The 21,322-nt window shown below is 41.7% G+C and overlaps 3 pseudogenes across 3 annotated transcripts; 1 reads left to right on the forward strand and 2 right to left on the reverse strand.

Annotated features, from left to right (window-relative positions):
• Nucleotides 1-1,184: 1,184 nt before the first annotated feature.
• LOC309489236 (trace amine-associated receptor 13c-like) lies at nucleotides 1,185-2,249 on the forward strand (annotated as a pseudogene). The gene has a single exon. The product of its transcript is annotated as a trace amine-associated receptor 13c-like (transcript).
• Nucleotides 2,250-9,030: 6,781 nt separating this feature from the next.
• Nucleotides 9,031-15,403, reverse strand: LOC309488872 (trace amine-associated receptor 13c-like; annotated as a pseudogene). Its single transcript has 3 exons — nucleotides 15,221-15,403; nucleotides 11,231-11,425; nucleotides 9,031-9,562 (listed from the first exon to the last, which is right to left on the reverse strand). The product of its transcript is annotated as a trace amine-associated receptor 13c-like (transcript).
• A 603-nt stretch (nucleotides 15,404-16,006) lies between these two features.
• Nucleotides 16,007-19,572, reverse strand: LOC309488873 (trace amine-associated receptor 13c-like; annotated as a pseudogene). Its single transcript has 2 exons — nucleotides 19,445-19,572; nucleotides 16,007-16,925 (listed from the first exon to the last, which is right to left on the reverse strand). The product of its transcript is annotated as a trace amine-associated receptor 13c-like (transcript).
• Nucleotides 19,573-21,322: the final 1,750 nt, after the last annotated feature.

A 21,322-nucleotide genomic window follows, 5' to 3' on the forward strand; every position in this document is an offset into this window, starting at 1 on the left:
AGATGAGGAGAGAGCAGGTTTTAAATCTATTTCTTTTCCTTTTTTGGCCTTCAAACGTCTTGAAATGCACATATCAGAGAAATAAAAATGTTTAACCCCATAACAACTTCAAATTTATGACCTCTTTGATTATAAAGCCCTGTCTACGGCCATATATTAGGCCTAGATCAATAATGAATGTATACATATTGTGAATGAATTTAATAAACTTAGTTACCTAGCTTTCCTGGTAGCTTTGTCTGAGAAAATGATTCATCAGTTGACCCTATGTTTACTTTCTTCACTGACAGACAAAAATGAAAAGCCTATATCAGTCAAAGCTCAGCTTTAGGAGGGGAAAAGACAGAGCAAGATAAAAACAAAGAGAAAAAGAGTATGATGCTGATGAGGTGAGGAAAAATAAACAGCTGCCGGCACATGGTTTTAAAGCTATTGTTATCCAATTTTTTTGGCCTTCAAAACATCTTAAAATGCACATATGTAGATCAGAGAAATCAAAATTTTCTCAGGGGAGCATGCCCCCGGACCCCCCTAAATACCTCACATTCGGGACCTCAGTGATTATAAAACCCTGCCATATGCATGTTACTGGATGAATGAATGAAACTAGTTAATAATGAGCATTAGACCATAAACTTTTTTTTTTTTTTTTAAATCATACCCTCATTGGGGGCTGAGCCCCCCTAAAATGAAAATCCTAGAATCGCCCTGATTACCACAGTTGGTCAAAGCAATGTACTTCAACTTCCAGTTGTCTGCTTTAATGAATCATTAACTAATGATTTGCAAATGTATCATTATGTTATGACTTTACTTGTTGAGGCACATGACTATTAACTTTGGAAACAAGAATTTTCAATGACAACACTCAAAATTCAACCTTGTTTTAAACTTTGAAAACATAACGGTTAAAATCAAGCATTTTACAAAATTGATGAACTGTATATCTGGGGCATCATGAAATAATGAAAGAAATGTAAATTTTTGGGTGGAGGACACCTTTAATTTATGGCTACAAATCAAGTAAGTGGGCACACACTCAGCGGTGCACAAGGAAGGACTACAAAACCTCTTGCATCTTAGCTTTAATCCACATTGAAAAATATGCAATGCATTAAGAAAATAATTTTGCCATTATGCATCATCACCGATGGGTTGGTCAGGCTGATCTATACACTGTATAAATGAAAGGACAGTAAGGAGAGAAGAACAAACTCGTAACAGGAGGAGACTCACTCATGGCCTATGAGACAGAGGATCATGAGACTCAATACTGCTTTCCTGCCATCAACTCATCATGTATCAAGGGGAAACGCTCCAGACATGAATACAATATAATTTACCTGCTCATATCATTGCTGTCAGCATGGACTGTGTTTCTGAACCTGCTGGTGATCATCTCCATCTCTCACTTCAAGAAGCTTCACACTCCCACAAACCTGATTATTCTCTCTCTGGCTGTGACCGACCTGCTTACTGGACTTATTGTGATACCCATAGAGGGCATCAAGCAAACTGAGATGTGTTGGTACTTTGGAGACACTTATTGCGGATTGTTTATAATTATCGTTAGGTTGCTCCTTTCTACATCTCTCAGTAATTTAGTTTTAATTGCTGTTGATCGTTATGTGGCTGTGTGTCACCCATTACTGTACCCACAGAAAATAACCATAACTAAAACTTTAATAAGCATCTGTCTCTGCTGGTTTTGCTGTTTAGGTTACAATATTGGGTGTGTAACTAGTATCGGATATTTTAAAATCTCATACAAAACATGTTATGGTCAGTGCATGGTTATGAATAGTCTTGCTTGGACATTCACTAATTTTACCTGTTTCTTCCTATTTCCTTGTGTTGTGATCATTACTGTATATTTGAGGATATTTTATGTCGTACAATGTCAAGTGAAAGTTATAAACTCTCTGATGAAAGGTGGTAAATGTGTAATGGAAGGTTCAGTGAGGAGGAAATCTGAGACTAAAGCTGCTCTGACATTAGGAATCATTGTGACAGTTTATCTGCTGTGCTGGATTCCATTCTATATCTGTTCTCTAATTGAAACCACTGCAATTTCTTCCACAACAATGACATTTCTAACATGGACTTTGTTTGTTAGCTGTGGTCTGAATCCTCTTATCTATGCTTTATTTTACCAGTGGTTTAAAATATCAGTTAAACATATCTTGACTCTTAAAATATTTCAGCCAGCATCCTCTCTGATGGAAATGTTTACAGATTGTCAATCATGATTGTGGTGGTGGGGGATTTATTTATTTTATTTTTTTGCACTTACAGCACAACCTCTGTTTTCCATCCCTGTGATTTCACGAGTTGCTAAGCCATTCACTTTCCATTCACTTTCACTGTCCAGAAAAAAAAAAAGATGCAATGAACATAAATGGTGACTGAGGCTGCCAATATTTCTTCTGTGTTCTAAGAAAGTATCACATGTATTCTTCACAGAGAATTGATCCCAAAGTCCAATGCTAAGATAAAGTAAATCCAACATGTAAACAATGTGAGAAATATTTCTTATAAATACATAAATGCATTTCATTAAATACTGAAAAGTATCAGTAAAAAATAGTTCTGTCATGAATTTGAGGATGAACACAAGCACAGACAGAATGCTTTTTCACAGTTTATTTATGGACAAAAAACAGGGAAAACAAAACCCACAAGGGGGCAAAACATGGAAAGGACAATGAGTGACTAAACTAGACTAAGACTTGACAGATAACTAGACGATAAACCAACAGCAAATACAGAATCAGAACTTTCTCTAGACAATACTCTTGACAGGATACTCACAAGGTATGATAATGAACCGGCACAGGACAGCAAACACAAGGGGATTAAATAGGGAGACTAATGATAACATAACAGGTGACACAGGTAAAGCAATAATGACAAAACGAGGATAACAAGGGGTCAGGGTTAAGTAACGAGACAACACAAGCACATGGCCCAAACAAAAGGCCATGTGCTTGCACACAAAACACGGGTCTGTCATGATCCTGCCTCAAGACTAGAGAAAATCAAGGACACGAGGGCAGAATCATGACAAGTTCAGTATAGTAAAAATTGACTGCTTTAACCAGTTTATGTGTTTTATGTATTTGAATGCTTATTAAAGTATGAAAACATTACATAATCTGCATGCTAGCATCAAACTCTTTAAAAATCAAATGAGTAGTCTCCTGTGCTCTTTGCATGAAGAGCGGCTGCTTATGTAGGCTGGTATACATAGTGTCTTAATTGCATATTTATGTATAAAAGCATCACATGTACACTGAACAAAATTATAAACGCATCACTTTTGGTTTTGCCCCCATTTTTCATGAGCTGAACTCAAAGAACTAAGACTTTTTCTATGTACACAAAAGGCCTATTTCTCTCAAATATTGTTCACAAATCTGTTTAAATCTGTGTTAGTGAGCACTTCTCCTTTGCTGAGATAATCCATCCACCTCACAGGTGTGGCATATCAAGATGCTGATTAGACAGCATGATTATTGCACAGGTGTGCCTTAGGCTGGCCACAATAAAAGGCCACTCTAAAATGTGCAGTTTTATCACACAGCACAATGCCATAGATGTCGCAAGTTTTGAGAGAGCGTACAATTGACATGCTGACTGCAGGAATGTCCACCAGAGCTGCTGCCCGTGAACTGAATGTTCATTTCTCTACCATAAGCCATTTCCAAAGGCGTTTCAGAGAATTTGGCAGTACATCCAACCGGCCTCACTACCGCAGACCACGTGTAACCACACCAGCCCAGGACCTCCACATCCTCATGATGAGAGGATCATGAGACTCAATACTGCTTTCCTGCCATCAACTCATCGTGTATCAAGGGAAAACGCTCCAGACATGAATACAGTATCATGGATGTGTTTTTTTCATTGCTGTATAAATATGACAACATATTCAAGCTTTAAAAAGATGATAAAGCCAAGCACAAATTAAATATTTAGCAGATAAACGCTGATCTTAATATATACGATAATTATTCACCACATGATGTCAAATACATTAGACAACTCACCATGCTCTCCGCCATGCTTGTCTCTATGTCAATAACTCCGCCCCTCACTTCCGGTTCTGTGGCTGGGGTTCTGGCGCTGGGGTTCTGAAACTGGTGGTGCTGAGGGTCTGCAGCTGGATCTGTCTCTAATGAATGAATGGCTCGATGACTCACTCATAAAGACAGTGGCTTACCGCCACCTACTGGTGATTTCAATTTAATATTAAAAAGTTTCACTTCATTTTTACCATAATTGCATATGTATTGAACATTGTTTTATTTAAAGCATTATTTATTTGATAAAGGTATTTATAAAGGAAACTGGCGGTATGGTAAAGGTATTTATAACTGGAAAAATCGATTAAAGGTGGCAAATATTGTCCCTTAATGGAAAAGGTGTGACTGCAGTCTAAGTGGAAGAGAGGGGACAGAAGGAAGTTAAAAGCCTCAGGGGGTACGGCACTCTAAAAAAATTGGAGAACCACTGAACTAAGGAAAAAGGATATGTAGAATTGCACAAAATGCTACTGCTAAAGAGTGCAATGTCAATACAGCCTGTTACCTTAATTTAAATTTCTCAAGCTTAATTGAATTGGCCTCAAGAGAAAAATTATAATGGCATTTTTAGTCTAAAGACTACATATAAATAGCTACCAAAATTAATGTCAGTAACTGCAGTTTGACCAAAAGTAATGACTAAAAGTTGACTAAAACTATGAAAGACAAAATGACTAAAATGTGACTAAGACCAATAAGCATTTTCGTCTGAAGATGAAGACTACAACTAAATCAAAAATGGCTGCCAAAATTAACACTGCTCAGTGGGTCCTGCAGATTGTACAAAAAGGGTACAGAATTCAGTTCAGTTCTCGTCCACCACTACAACTGTGTGTTACTCACAGTAGTACATCCAGAGCAGGCTCTGGTGATGGAACAAGAAGTGGAAGCGCTCTTAGCAAAAGAAGCTATAGAACTGGTTCCTCCAGCCAACAGAGACTCAGGGTTTTACAGCCAGTATTTCGTTGTTCCAAACGTTCCTGAATCGTTCGGTCAAGAAACTTAAGTTCAAGATGTTAACGATGAAGCAGATCGTGACTCAAATCAGATCTGAGGACTGGTTTGTCACAATAGATTTAAAAGACGCATACTTCCATGTCTCCATCCTTCCACAACACAGGAAGTTCCTGAGGTTCGCAAAGCCTACTAGAATTGGGTTCTTCCATTCGGTCTAGCTCTATCACCCCGCATGTTAAATTAATGCGTAGATTCATCTCTGGCGCTGCTCAGGCTGCAGGGCATACGCATTCTGAACTACATAGACGACTGGCTTATTCCTAGCAGAGTCGGAACAGTTGGCGGTTCAGCATCGAGATGTCGTTCTCGTTCATGTTGAGACTAAATGCCAAGAAAAGTGTAAATTCTCCAGCACAGAGGACCACCTTTCTTGGTTTGATATGGGATTCAGTGACAATGAGGGCCATTCTTTCACCTGCTCGTGTTGCCATGATCCTCTCAGTCGTAAAAGAGATAAAGCTAGGCCAGTCACTCACTGTAGAACAGTTTTAGAGACTGTTGGGCCTGCTGGATGGCAGCCATGTTCAACATTATACCGTTTGGCCTGCTGTACATGAGGCCCCTGCGGTGGTGGCTCAAGACCAAGGGGTTTTCCCCGAGGGGGAACCCACTTCGTATGATCAAGATCCCTCTGCAGTGTCTCTGCACCTTGGTTATATGGAGGAAACCTTGGTTCCTATCCCAGGGTCCAGTGTTTGGAGCTCTTTGCCATTGAGTTATGCTATCGACAGATGCTTCCCTCACTCGCTGGGAGAAGTAATGGATGGCCGCTCAGCTCAGGGTCTGTAGAGGAATCATCATCTCATCACATAAACTGCCTGGAAATGATGGCTGTCTTCTCAATGTTGAAGTATTTGCTTCCAGACCTGAGGCCATCATGTGCTTGTTCGCACAGACAACACATCGGTGGTCTCTTATATAAAGCATCGGAGGGTCTGTGTCCATGCAAGCTATGCAAACTGGCACACCAGATCCTCCTGTGATTTACCCCAGCCCAGAGATATAGAACCTGTGGGTTTGGCCTCTGAGGGCAACTGAGGTTGTGGTTACCATACTTCACTCCAGAGCTCCTTCCACGAGGAAACTGTATGTATTGAAGTGATGGGTTTTTACTGCGGATCTCGACAGTGCCCGATTGGTACAGTACTGGAGTTACTGCAGGTTTGTTGTTCCACTGGGTTATCCCCTTCCATACTGAAGGTGTGCGTGGCGGCCTTAGCTGCCTACCATGTCCCTTTGGTTGGTCTATCCCTGGGGAGAAACTGTTGGTGCACGTTTCCTCTGTGGTGCTTTTAGGCCAGGAGGAGTATGGCAGCTAGAAAATCTTATAAGGAGGTATTCCTACAGGATGTGGTATGCAGCAGGCTGGTCCTCTCTGCTCACATTCGTAAGGTTTTACAACTTTGACCTGGGCGCTGCCCCAGTTTCACAGGTGGTCTTGTCTTAGTTGTGCTCTCAGTATTCACACGGTAAGGCTCTTGTTCATATAGTGTTCGGCATTCTTGTTCCAAAACCGTCATCGATGCAGCGCGAGTTCCCTCAAAAGGGAACATCTCAGGTTACGACGGTAACCCTAGTTTGCTGAGAAGGGAACGCGATGCTGCGTCACTTTGCCATACTCCCTGCATCCCTGTGATCGACTTGCTTCAGTCTAAATCGAAGCTGACGCCAGTCATAACGGATGTGCTTTTATCCTTTCCTGGTCACCCGCCTGTGACGTTAACTCTCAGCATTGGACTAGTTGATACAAGTTCTTCAGATGCATTTACACAGGGGCATTCCCAAACCATCATCAATGCAGCGTCTCGTTCCCTTCTCAGGGAACTGGTTACAGTTGTAACCTGGGATGTTAAAATCTGTAATCATTTGAAACGATGTGTATTGTGAAAAACACTATACAAATAAATGTGAATTGAATTGAAAATAGGTGTCATTTGGAAGCTTTGTGTCTGAAATTTACAATAAATGTGGCCAATTTGATTTACTCCTAAATAGTGCTGAGTTATTTGATGAAAAATAGAAGAAAAAAAATCATAATTTACAAAATAAACAAAAAGGCTACATTAGTTCTACCAGAAAGACTCGGGAGAATTAATACTGTGACAATGAACATTTATTTAACAGCTCAGCAAACAATCAAGTTCTTTGGCGTAGGCCCCGTCCGTAACTCGCATTCCGAGGGTACGGAATCTGCATATCCTGCCTGAAGACGAAGGCAGGGGCGCAGCCGACCCCCTGCAAAGTAAGGAAGGGGCCATCTGGTGGTGGTGGGGTGGAAGGAGGAAGAGGACATCCTGGCGTCTTCAGGATGGAGGGGGGAGCCCGTCTGGAGGTGTTGGGGAGGATGGAGGGGAGGACCCAACATGGTGGTGTTGGGGGGGGATGGAGGAAAGGCCCCGTCTTGGTGGTGGTTGGGGAGGATGGAGGTGGTTGAAGCGACAGCATCTGCGAACTCAGACATGTGTAAGTACCACCCTTTTAATACTGGGCTATTAAGATATGATTGGATAGATGAGAAGGTAATAAGTGACGAGAACGATTGAGTCTTCCTGGCAGAACTTGCGCTAGGCTTCATTTCCAAAAGCTGTAACTTTTGATTACTTTATGCTATCACCACAAAATTGTATCCAGCTCACATGTAAAGTGACTTCACCAAAACAGAATTTTCCTCCTTCCTTATTTCCTTCCTGAGTTATTGTATGTCAAAAAGAAATTATAGTATATTTTGTCTTTTCTCAGCATTAGAATGTCCAAATGTAATGAACATTCTTGTTATGCCTGTTAAATAGATTGTAAATCAAAACTGTTTAATGTTACCAAATGAAATGAAGCGTAACCCATGAAGAGAAAACAACTGTGAAGCTTTGGGGGTGTTGGACTCGATCTACTCCATCTGTTTTGATCATCGTTCTGAATCTGATCAAGGCGTAGTCTTTGTCAAAAATGTGATTTTCTCAACTTTTTTGTTTAAAATGTTGCCTTTCTTTATGAAACTTATCGACATTCAAGTGCTGTTTTTAAAATTAGTTAAAGTTCAGTTAAAGGTATTTTTAAAGTACAAAAAAATTACATTTGAACATAGAAGTATACTGAAAGTGCAAAAACAATATATAAATAGTAAACCATAAGTATAATGTTATGTTCACTTAAAGAAAACTGGTAACACTTTATAATAACGTTCAGTTGTAAGTAATTTATAAGTGGTTAATTAAATGATGAACTAATCATTTACAAAACATTCATAAATTATTAGCAAGTGATATACTAACATTTTATGTATGTTTTGCATGTATGTTTTATAAATTCCGTTACAAGTCATTTACAAGTGATTAGTAAATGATTAACTAATAATTTATGAAACATGACTATGCATTCATAAATGATTAATACATAATATGTTCATTATTTTAAGTATGTTTTGTATATTCAGTTCTAAGTAATTTACATTTGATTAGTTAATGATTAACTAATCATTTACAAAACATGACTATGCGTTTCATAAATTGTAAAAAAAAAAAAAAAAAATATGTTTGCTCACATCAGGTGCACAGTGGTTAAAGACTCCATGTGTTTCAGAGAAGACAGCTGTCTATACCCTCACCAGTCAGCACTTACACTGCAGTACACACTACAGTGTTCAACACCTATTATAGATGTGTAAACGCATGAATAAATAATTTACAACACTTTCTGCATCCCCTAATCTAAAGTGTAAACTATTCATCACTTGTAAATGTGTTACACATCATTCCTAGATAAGATTAGTTGATCTTATGCCTTATTGATTCTTGAAGTGGTAATCTACGAATGATGTGTAACACATTTACAAGTGATGAATAGTTTACACTTGATCTGTATAAAGGTCTATGAGAGAGGAAGATGGCTCCAATATTTTAAGACTTAAGATGTGTTTAACTGATATTTTAAATCAGCGGTAAAATAAAGCATAGATAAGAGGATTCAGACTTGAGTTAACATACAAAGTCCATATTAGAAATGTCATCGTGTCAGAAGAGATTACTGTAGTCCCTGTTACATACGATACATAGTATGGAATATAGCAAAGCAGATAAACTGCCACAATGATTCCTAATGTCATTGCAGCCTTTCTCTCAGATTTCCTCCTCACAGAACCTTCCATTACACATTTTCCACCCTTTATCAGAGAGTTTAAAAGTTTCACTTGCTGATGTGCAACATAAAATATCCTAAAATGTAAAATTACAATAAGGGTACAAGGTAACAAGAATGAAAACAACAGGTCTGTGTAGATCGATGAAAAACTGATTACTAAATAACATTTTCCATAGCACACATCTGGTCTTTGGGAACTTTCAAAATATCTGCCACTAATTAAATAGCCAATATTGTAGGTAGAGGAGAAAAACCAGCAGACACAGATGCTTATTAAAGTTTTAGTTGTGGTGATTTTCTGTGGGTACTGTAAAGCAGGGCTGGTTCTAGACATTAGGAGGCCCTAGGCAAAATTCATATTGGAGGCCCCCCACCCTCAATGAAAAACACTTGAAACAAATATGATTCCTAACCTTTTTATTTATACAACATTTACTTTTAAATTTACTATATTTTTACTTACACAGTACATAAGTTTGGACACATTACTATTTTTAATGCTTTTGAAAGAAGTATTTTATGCTCATCAAGCCTGGATTTATTTGATCAAAAATACAGAAAAATAATATAGTGAAATATTATAAAAATTCAAAATAATGGTTTTCTATTTTACTATACTTTAAAATATATTTCTGTGATGCAAAGCTGAATTTAGTGTCACATGATCCTTCAGAAAACTTTATAATATTCTGATTTATTATAAAATGTTAGAAATGGTGCAAATAAAATGTATTTTATAACCTGTGATTTTTTTTATTTTATTTTTTTTTTATTATTAAAAAGTTGTTTTAAAAAAGTCTTCATTATCACTTTTTATATATTTAACACATCCTTGCTGAATATTCCTGTTTTTTTTTCTTCTGTATTTTTTATCAAATAAATGCAGGCTTGTAGAGCATAATAAGAAACTTCTTTCAAAAACATTAAAAATATAGGTCCAGACTTTTTACCGGTACTGTATGTACATATTAATCAAACTTTATCCAAGGCAATCTCTTTTTTGTTCAGTGAAGATGTTATTGTTGTTGTTGTTATTTTGCTGTTTTATTCAATTTATTCACAGTTCCAGAATACCACTTCAGTAGATGAACATAAGTGCTTTTATCATTTTTTTCATAGCTGCGGTATGGGAAGGATTTTCCCCTCCCATTTAATCAATATTGACTGCAGATATCATATTATTAATATCAGTAATATGATATTATGTATTGCATTGTTACCTTAAATATGCTATACACAAATCAAGTGGAAGAGAAAGACACGATCGCTACTGAGCAGAAAAAAAAAAATCTGAACTGATATTATTGGCGTAAGTAGGCTAGGCCTGGGTATGTCAGGGTATAATCATCAGCAGAATTTAGAAGATAGACCCATATGCGATCCTTTATTTGAAACATTTAAAAATGTTGTAGTGTGTTGGCTTTTTAACTTTGAATACAAACGTCTTGTCTTTTACTTTTGTAGCTTTTTTACTAGTCAGCTCCCAACGCGATGTTATTCATTGTACGCGCAAATTCAAAGCGTCGCGTCTGGCCACGTTAATGACGCTCGCGCTCTTTTAAACTCGTAATAAAGCGGTGAATGATTTTTCCAGAAATAACGCTGATCTACAGTACAAGATTATATTTAGAATACATTGCAATCACTCCAAAATAGATGACGACAACACACACACACCTGCATTACGAGCTGTGCTTCTTTGCGTGCCTATTTAGGCTTTTGCTTCGCAGCACCTGATGGATGCGTTCATTACACAAACTTTCAGAAGCCGGCACCTGCTTTGAAACGGAAACATTAATTGGTTTAACTGCAGATGAGTGACAATTCAACAATATCCAATGAACAATGAGGCTAGTATTTCTGCCCGTCTTGACTGGTGGACTATATATATAGGGGATGTTACGGTTATGGAGGCCCCTCCTCAAAGCCCGAGGCCCTAGGCAATCGCCTGTTCTGCCTATAGCTAGCGCCGGCCCTGCTGTAAAGGGTGATACACAGCCAGATAACGATCTACAGCAATTAAAACTAAATTACAAATAGATGTTGAGATGCAGTCCCATGATTATCATAAACAGATCACAAAAAGTGTCTCCCAAGTACCAACACGTCTCAATCAGCTTTATGGCATCCACAGGCATAACAATAAGTCCGACAAGTAGGTCGGCCACAGCCAGAGAGAGAATAATCAGGTTCCCTTTCGAGATGTCTCTCGTATTGCGTAATTTAGCTTACGCTATGGGAAAACTCCTTTTCTCGAGAATATTGAAGCCAAATCTTTAAAACGCCGTGCAACTGCACAGCATACACAGATGAACGGCGAGAGCAGTCATTGGCTGTGCTGCGGCAACTGCACAAACCTATGGCGAGGCGGCTCAGATGCGCGAACCAATCAGGGCACTTTGCGCCACTGACATGTCAGAGCCCGCCAGAATGGGCGTGGCCTACGGCTATAAAAGTGCCCATTCTCCACATAGGACCTCAGATTTTATCTCCTTCAGCGAACTCACCACTTCGCTGATCTCTGGATAAGAAGCCTTCTCGCCGCCGTCGAAAAGCCTTCAGCGGAACAAGCCACCTGCCTTGCAGTTCTGAGGATGCCGGCTTTCCTGGTTTTTCAACTGGACGCCGCCTTTAGCCACTGTTCTGCTGTGCCATCCGGTGTGCTATATATCCTTTTAACGCATTAGTGTTTTCACCGCTGCGTCACACTTTTTCTAAAAGAGCAAATTTGAGGCATTGTTGCACCAAAGCAAACGAGCTCACGCCGGCCCCGCCCCCGCGTGACTCATTCTCTTCGGCAGCGTCCGAAGACGGGGTTGGTTGGGCTCAACTTTGACCCCGCCTCCCATCTAATCCCAGCATAAGTGTGATTGGACGAAGCATGGCCAACTTAGTCATGTTAAAGAGCCATCTCTGGCTTCCTACAATGGGTAGTGAAGACAATCCTCTTTAGCTCAAGCTGGAGGTATTTAAAATGCAGGTTTGAGTCTACTGTAATGTATGCTCCCCTGCAAACATACGCTGTTCCAACAGCGACTCTAATGAAGAAAGAGCGCTTTCAGCACTAAGAATCTCAAACATTCTCCAGTCCCCTTCTCAGGCAGCTGGAATTGTCGATATTGCAGTCAATGGGCCTGTTACAAAATACGCTCACCTGCAAACAGACGCCGTTTTTACGGCGAGGCAAACAAACGAATGGCCGAGCCGGCCGCTATATGCATTTCCTCCTGTCACGATGCTACCACAGGTCATCGAACGGATCAGGGAAAGTAAGTGTGCAGTGCTACTAATAGCCCCTCTCTGGAAGACCCAGTTATGGTTCTCTGAGTTGACACAACTGCTGAAAACAGCCCCGTGGCCAATTCTGCTGAGGAGAGATCTCCTCACGCAGGTGAACGGGAAAATCTGGCATCCCCGTCCTGACTTGTGGGCCCTTCGTATATGGCCCCTCAACGGTTACCCGGGTGTCTCCCGGATAGGGTGCTTAAAAATCATCACTGAAGCTAGAGCGCCCTCAACTAGGCGCCGCTATGCTTAGAAATGGGTGGTATTCTCTGGCTGGTGCGCAGCACGGAGCTTGGACCCCTACTCATGCGAAGTACCAAGTATACTCACCTTTTTACAAGAGCTCATGGATGCGGGTTGCACCCCCTCCACGCTCAAAGTATATGTGGCGGCCATAACAGCATCTCACGCTCTTGTGGCCAGACAATCACTAGGAAGAAACGGCCTCGTCGTCCGCTTCCTTAAAGGGGCAAGGAGGCTGAACCCTCCGCGACCCCCCTCTGTGCCTATCTGGGACCTCTCCACGGTCCTGGAAGCATTGAAGGGTGCACCGTTTGAGCCGCTTCAATCTGCAGACCTGAAGCACCTCTCGTTAAAAAATGCTCTTTTACTGGCGCTCGCTTCAGTAAAAAGAGTAGGTGATTTACACGCGCTGTCAGCGAGCGCATCCTGCCTTGAATTTGGGCCTAACGACTCCAGAGCCGTCCTTAAGCCAAGGCATGGTTATATTCCTAAAGTGCTCTCGACTCCATTCAGAGCACAGGTTATTTCCCTAGCAGCTCTTTACTCATCAGAGGACGAAAGAGATGCGAATTTACTCTGTCCCGTCAGGGCTCTCAGAGTGTATCTAGAGCGTTCTGCCTCATTCAGACAGTCAGAACAGCTTTCCGTATGCTTTGGCGGCTGCACAAGGGGCTCGCTGTCTCAAAGCAGAGGTTATCGCGCTGGATAGTTGATGCTATAGCGCTGGCTTATGAGTCTAAGGGCCTTTGTTGCCCCTTAGCGTCAGAGCCCATTCCACGAGAGGCATGGCCTCGTCTTGGGCTTGGTGGAAGTAAGCAGGCTTTGTGGGTGCAGTTAGGCTTGGTGACGACCCTTTTCTGGACCGGTTGGATTGTGTCTTCCCCTGCAAGCAACTCCTCGACCATTTCTCATTGCCTATTACCGGAACGGTGTATTGGTTGTGACCACTTGACTTACTATTCTATTCTCTCATTTCCGTGACAAGGAGTCCCGAGACGACCAGAACAATAGCGAGTTCACGGCCTTGGTGACGCATTCCAAATTTTTGTAACGGTCAATTTCAGTATTTGGTCTTTGGACTTGAGTACAGCGGCAAACAACTCTGTGTTGTCATTTCTACTTGTTCTTTTAGCAGAAACATTATGCCATTTTAAAGTGTTTATGTTTGTAAAAGTGTTTTTGTATGTTTTGAATGTCTTTCATGTGTTTCTATACTCCGACCTGAGATTACACTCAGAAGAGTGTAATCGTTGGGCGACGCAGTGTTGGAAAGCTATAAATGAGCGTCAGCCAGTGAGTGGTTGCTTTTACCTCTTGTGTGACCAATCGATTCCTTCTGTCCGCATGCGATAAGTGTGGTTGCCTATATTTCATATTGTTCTCTTCTTTTTCTCCATTCAGAATTGGGGTGGCAGCTCAACGCCAAAGTCCTCTGGTGTGGTGGTGGTTTGCTTATCGATCTGCAGTGTTCACAGAGGGTGATTTGGTGTTGTGTGGTGAGAGCACGAATAGTTGCAGTGTTTGCTGGGGAGGCGAGTCGAACCCCCAATTCTGAAGTGTCTAAATCATGGGTATAGTATGTGCTATGGTTGATGTATTCATTCTAATGTGTGTTTATTATATAATGCTTTTTTTTTTTTTTGTATTCTTCTTACCTGTATTTAATAAATGATGTGAAACGTTTTCCCGTTGTCTGACATCTGACTCAGCCACTGCGTATCTGTGTGCTTTGCACTTGATGTACAGGTGGGTCCCCGGCCCATTTTCTGGGGTGGCGTAGTCTATTTTTTGTGCCATAATTGGTATTGTATTGCACTTTAGAGAGCAAACAGCCACATATATACATTATACGAGTTTGGCCCTCATTAGGCCTTGTTTTTCCCTATATGAAGCCCATCACTGACTGGCTTATTGTGTTCATACTTTACTCTTTCACAGCCTCAGGCATCTTGCCTTGGGCTAACGTATGGAGCGAAGTTAAGCACGCACGGCGTTTTGAAGGGGGTTCCCATAGCGTAAGCTAACTTACGCAATACGATAGACCTACCGAAAGGGAACGTCTCGGTTACTAACGTAACATCGGTTCCCTGAGATGAGGGAACGAGTATTGCGTAACCCGCCGTGCTTTTGTGCTTTGATCAGGGGATCACTTCAGTCGATTAAACCTGAGGTCCTAGGCGGAGAATGGGCGCTTTTATAGCCATAGGCCACTTCCATTCTGGCGTGTCCTGATTGGTTTGCGCGTCTGAGCCACCTCGCCATAGGTTTGTGCAGTTGCCGCAGCACAGCCAATGACCGCTCTCGCCGTTCATCTGTGTATGCTGTGCAGCTGCACTGCGTTTTAAAGATTTGGCTTCAATATTCTCGAGAAAAGGAGATTTCCCATAGCGTAAGCTAACTTACGCAATACTCGTTCCCTCATCTCAGGGAACTGAGGTTACGTTAGTAACCAAAACGTTTGTTGGAATGTGAAGTTTCTTGAAGTGAGAGATGGAGATGATCACCAGCAGGTTCAGAAATACAGCTGACAACAATGAAAAAAACACACAAATGATATTGTATTCATATTTAGAGCATTTTCCCTAGTTGATGGAAGGAAAGCAGTATTGAGTCTCATGATCCTCTGTCTCATAGGCCATGAGTGAGTCTCCTCCTGTTAGGAGTTTGTTCTGCTCTCGCTGTGTCCTAGAGAAACTACTGTTCATAAAAGACAAAAGAGAGACATGAAATTGTTTTTGCACAATGCTATTTCCACACCAATAGATGTCAGTATAAAGTAAAATAATATTTACTTTGTCACATCGTCTGTAAGTGTATCAGCAGTCACAAACAAAATGCACATACTACAGTGGGGACACTGTGTGTGTGTGTGTGTGTGTGTGTGTGTGTGTGTGTGTGTGTGTGTGTGTGTGTGTGTGTGTGTGTGTGTGTGTGTGTGTGTGTGTGTGTGTGTGTGTGTGTGTGTGTGTGTGTGTGTGTGTGTGTGTGTGTGTGTGTGTGTGTGTGTGTGTGTGTGTGTGTGTGTGTGTGTGTGTGTGTGTGTGTGTGTGTGTGTGTGTGTGTGTGTGTGTGTGTGTGTGTGTGTGTGTGTGTGTGTGTGTGTGTGTGTGTGTGTGTGTGTGTGTGTACATATGATTAAAAATTAAGAATGAAGACAAAAACTATTTGACAAATAAATTACAAGAAATAAACAAATTTAAATAAATGGCTTAAAATTAAGAACAGTACAGTTGGTCTTTAAATTATTCATAATCTGTATAAAGGTCTATGAGCGAGGAAGATGGCTCCAATATTTGAAGATTTAAGATGTGTTTAACTGATATTTTAAACCAGCGGTAAAATAAAGCATAGATAAGAGGATTCAGACTTGAGTTAACATACAAAATCCATATTAGAAAGGTCACCGTGTCAGAAGAGATTACTGTAGTCCCTGTTACATACAATATATAGTATGGAATATAGCAAAGCAGATAAACTGTCACAATGATTCCTAATGTCATTGCAGCCTTTCTCTCAGATTTCCTCCTCACAGAACCTTCTATTACACATTTTCCACCCTTTATCAGAGAGTTTAAAAGTTTCACTTGCTGATGTGCAACATAAAATATCCTTAAATATAAAATTATAATAAGGGCACAAGGAAACAATAATGAAAACAACAGGTCTGTGTATATCAATGAAAAACTGACTACTAAATAACACTTTCCATAGCACACATATGGTCTGTGGGAACTTTCAAAATATCTGCCACTAATTAAATAGCCAACATTGTAGGTAGAGGAGAAAAACCAGCAGACACAGATGCTTATTAAAGTTTTAGTTGTGGTTATTTTCTGTGGGTACTGTAAAGGGTGACACACAGCCACATAATGATCAACAGCAATTAAAACTAAATTACACATAGATGTTGAGATAAGCAGTCCCATGATTATCATAAACAGATCACAAAAAGTGTCTCCCAAGTACCAACACGTCTCAATCAGCTTTATGGCATCCACAGGCATAACAATAAGTCCGACAAGCAGGTCGGCCACAGCCAGAGAGAGAATAATCAGGTTTGTTGGAGTGTGAAGCTTCTTGAAGTGAGAGATGGAGATGATCACCAGCAGGTTCAGAAACAGTCCATGCTGACAGCAATGAAAAAAACACATACATGATATTGTCACAGGTCGGGATGGGCCAAACCGGACTGCGCCCACCCCTGAACCAGGTCCACCCTGAGGAGCGTGTCAGAGACGAGACGGAAACAGAATTCAAGGGAATAACAGTTCTTTTTATTAAAGTTAAAAGTAATTTGAATAACCCAAGCTAAAATCTTCCTTTCCTCTTCTTCCCCGGAATCGAGGCAATGCAGCAGTCTCCGGGACCCACTCCCACGTCGATACAAGGTTCGCAATGGCCTGAGATGGATCGATGGATTTCCACAGGTGTGTATGCGGTCGGGGCTGTTCCTCTTCCCACGCTGATGCAGGGTCCGCAGAGACCTATGACGGACAGGTGAATTTCCACAGGTGAGTAGACAGTCGAGCTGTTCCTCTTCCCACACTGATGCAGGGTTCACAGGGACCGACGACAGACAGGTGAGTAGACAGTCGGGGCCCTTCCTCTTCCCACACTGATGCAGGGTTCACCAGGACCGACGACAGACAGGTGAGTTTCCACAGGTGAGTAGACAGTCGGGACCCTTCCTCTTCCCACACTGATGCAGGGTTCACAGGGACCGACGACAGACAGGTGAATTTCTACAGGTGGGTATACAGTCAGGGCTAATCCTCTTCCCACACTGATGCAAAGTTCACAGAGGCCTACGACGGACAGGTAAGTTTCCACAGGTAAGTAGACAGTTTGAACTCTAGGGCTGCAGCAGACTCGAGTCAACAGGCTGACCGGAGCTTCTCTAGGACAGACAGTTAGAACAGACAGAGTCAGCTTCAACAGCAGTATATAGGCCTCACGTGTGTTGCCGGGGACAGGTGACTCCACACCATGCAAATGGGCCGGGGACTATAGCAGACTCAAAGGTGCAGGCCGAGCGGAGCTTCTCGTGTGTTGCAGGGGACAGATAACTTCACACCATGCAGATGGACCTGGGGCTATAGCAGATTCAAGTCGCAGGCCGAGTGGGGCTTCTCTAGAACAGACAGAATCAACTTCAACAGCAATATACAATTCTCACGTGTGATGCAGGGGACAGATGACTTCACACCATGCAGAATGGACTTGGGGTTGTAACAGGCTCAAGTCGCGGGCTGAGCGGAACTCCTCTAAAACAGAATCAACTTCAACAGCAGTATACAGTTCTCACGTGTGTTGCAGGGGACAGATGACTTCACACCATGCAGATAGACTTGGGATCGTAGCAGGCTCAAGTCGCGGGCTAAGCGGAACTCCTCTAAGACAAACAGAATCAACTTCAACAGCAATATACAATTCTCACGTGTGTTGCAGGGGACAGATAACTTCACGCCATGCAGAGAGGCTTGGGGTTGTAACAACTCAAAGTCGCAGGCTGAGCAGAACTTCTCCAAGACAGACAGAATCAACTTCGACAACAGTATACAGCTCTCACGTGTGTTGCAGGGGACAGATGACTTCACACCATGCAGAATGGGCTTGGGGTTGTAACAGGCTCAAGTCACAGGCTGAGCGGAACTCCTCTAAGACAAACAGAATCAACTTCAACAGCAATATACAGTTCTCACGTGTGTTGCAAGGGGGGCAAACCTTCTCACCATACAGGTGGGTTGACAGGCAAGTAGCGAACTTAAGTCAACAGGCTGGACAGAGCTTCTTCTAAGACAGTCAGAATCACTACTTCAAAACAGAGAGGTTAGTTTGACTCACAGATGCTGTTCCTTCTAGTCCTCAACAGATGGGGCCGATCGACATTATTAAGCTCCAGTTACGGACAGTAGACCAGCATGGCACGTGGGGAGTGCACGGCAAAAGAGAATAAATCTTCCACACACACACGGCAATTTCACTCCAAACATGCAACGTGAGGGGGGAAACGTCAATTTAAGCACTGCAATCCACTTCAATAAGTGCAGATAAGGCCAGCACTCACCCAGGGGTCTCCGTGCCACAAGCAACGAGCTCCAATGTTGGGAAAAAGATGTTTCAGGGTTTTCCTCCACAGACATAGACGGATTCACAACACCGTTCCAACACGGGGGAAGAGGGCAAGAGATCGAACATGAATCAGTATAATTCACTCAGTGACATTTAGATAGCACAATCAAAGCACTCCAATCCACCTCAAATTCAGCATTGAAACATGCAGGTACGAGATACAATGGTCGATTACTTATCTCTCTCCCTTCCAGGCAAACGGTGTGTTTTCACAACTCTTCCACACTCCTCGAGTCCCCTCCAGCAACACTTCCCTTTGCACCCCACAATTCTTCTCGGCGACACTCAAATAGAACAACTTCTCACGGGAGAGAACCACCCAACAGTCTCTCTTCGCTGGCTTTTTATATCCTTCTCAATGCCCACATAGCTTCGTCATGGCTCTAGATTAATTCCCCACACCTGATGTCGATTTCCTCATCCCGGTTGGCAAGGCAACAGATACACATTTACACGGGGGGGGTGGTGTTTCCTTGTTATTGTACCGGAGGGGACACAATTGCGGCAAACTTTAGTTCCACCCTCATTTGTCACACCGTGACAATATTGTATTCATATTTAGAGCGTTTTTCCCTTGATACATGATGAGTTGGTGGCAGGAAAGCAGTATTGAGTCTCATGATCCTCTGTCTCCTCCTGTTAGGAGTTTGTTCTGCTCTCCTTTGTGTCCTTTCATTTATAAAGTGTCTGGATCAGACCGACTTACCCTCTATCGGCCACACTGACGCTGCATAATGACATAATTATTTTCTTTTAATAATCTCAACTTTGGCATTGAAACTGCTGTTCATAAGAGACAAAAGAGAGACATGAAATTGTTTTTACACAATGCTATAACCAACCATAGGTGTCAGTATAAAGTAAAAGAACATTTACTTTGTCACATCTGCTGTAAGTGTATCAGCAGTCATTTACATTTATGCATTTGGCAGACATGTTTATCCAAAGCGACTTACATTGCATTTCGAGTGAGAAATCGCGCTGCACTGACAGACATTGCAGATAACTGTGCGCTAAGAGAAGTTTACAACAGCACTTTGCATTATCTGCTCTTAAAACTGTCTCAAGTTAAAACTGAAAATCAAGCAAATATAAAAAAAATTCTGTCAAGAGTGGACGGGCCGTCTGAAAGCTAAACTTGTACATGAACGAGCGCCACTGCATGCATGCGCGCCACACAGACAGAGCGCAATAGAATAGGAGCGCTGTAATTCTGACTAAAATATTAATATATTTTGTTAAATATTTGTTTTTGAATATTTGTTGTTGTTGGTGGTGAACATACTGTAATGCTTTAACCGCATTGGTTGAAGACTGGGGAGTATCTGTACTCAAGATGGCGCCGGTGTGCGTGGCAGGCCATCTGTGTCCTAGTATGTGTGCTTTGTTGCTGTTTTCATTTCTGCTTTTAATTCCAAACATCTCAACTTTGCGGACGTACAATCGTCAAACCCTTCTAAATATTCAACTTATCTTCAAAGACCCGTCGAGTCCCGAATGGAGAAATTTACGCCTGTATCCCCCTCCTGTGCTGTGGTCTGTTCTGGCTTTTCTACTTCGACAGCCCAGTGCTGTACATCGACGAAAACGCAGCAGAAGACGAGGAAAGCGCGGTGGTATTTTAATTGCTCTAAAGTCCCACCTGGCTGATTGGTCTGCGACCCAGGTTCGGCCGGATGTGCGGGCATTTGAACGATACTACGATTGTTCTATATCCAGGGGCTCCCTGGATTTACAGCATGAGTGGATTCGGCCTGTGATTCCAACACACTTTGCTAATAGCGTCTGTCAACAACTGCTGCATGTTCGTCGAGGTGGAAGGAATCATCAAAACTTGAAATTGCTGCGCTTGGAAACTCACTATGGAGACGACTTACTGCTGCTAAGGATGGCTCTGATCAGAGCGGTCAATGGTAAACAAGACATTTATTCTAAATGACTTTTATCACCTTGCACAGCTTGGATTTTCTCTTTATTACAGAGACATGGTTACATCCTGGGGATCAAAGTCCCTTTTCTGAACTTGTTCCTACTGACTATATGTTTTTTAACACCCCTCGTTCTACGGGACGGGGTGGAGGTCTAGCCTTGAATAGCCTTGAGTTTTTTTTTTTTTTTTAATCACAGCTTCATCGGAATGTTACGAAACTTGGTGACTTTTATGGCATTTGGTATGTGAACATAAAAAAATTATCCGAGCATGCTAAGTGGTCGTAAAAAAAAAAATCACACTTGTGCTCTTTGGTCAAAAATGACCGACCATAGGAAATGAATGGGAAATTGACAAAAACACAAAAATTCTGAGAATTTGTGTGTGTACAATCTACAGATCGGCCACGACTCAACAATGAAGGGGTGACACTCTAAAACATCAAGAGTGCAAAACAGACACACCCAACCACACACACACACACATACAAACACAC

Source organism: Leuciscus leuciscus (assembly GCF_965113295.1).
Source record: "Leuciscus leuciscus genome assembly, chromosome: 24".
NCBI classification, from domain to species: Eukaryota; Metazoa; Chordata; class Actinopteri; order Cypriniformes; family Leuciscidae; genus Leuciscus; species Leuciscus leuciscus.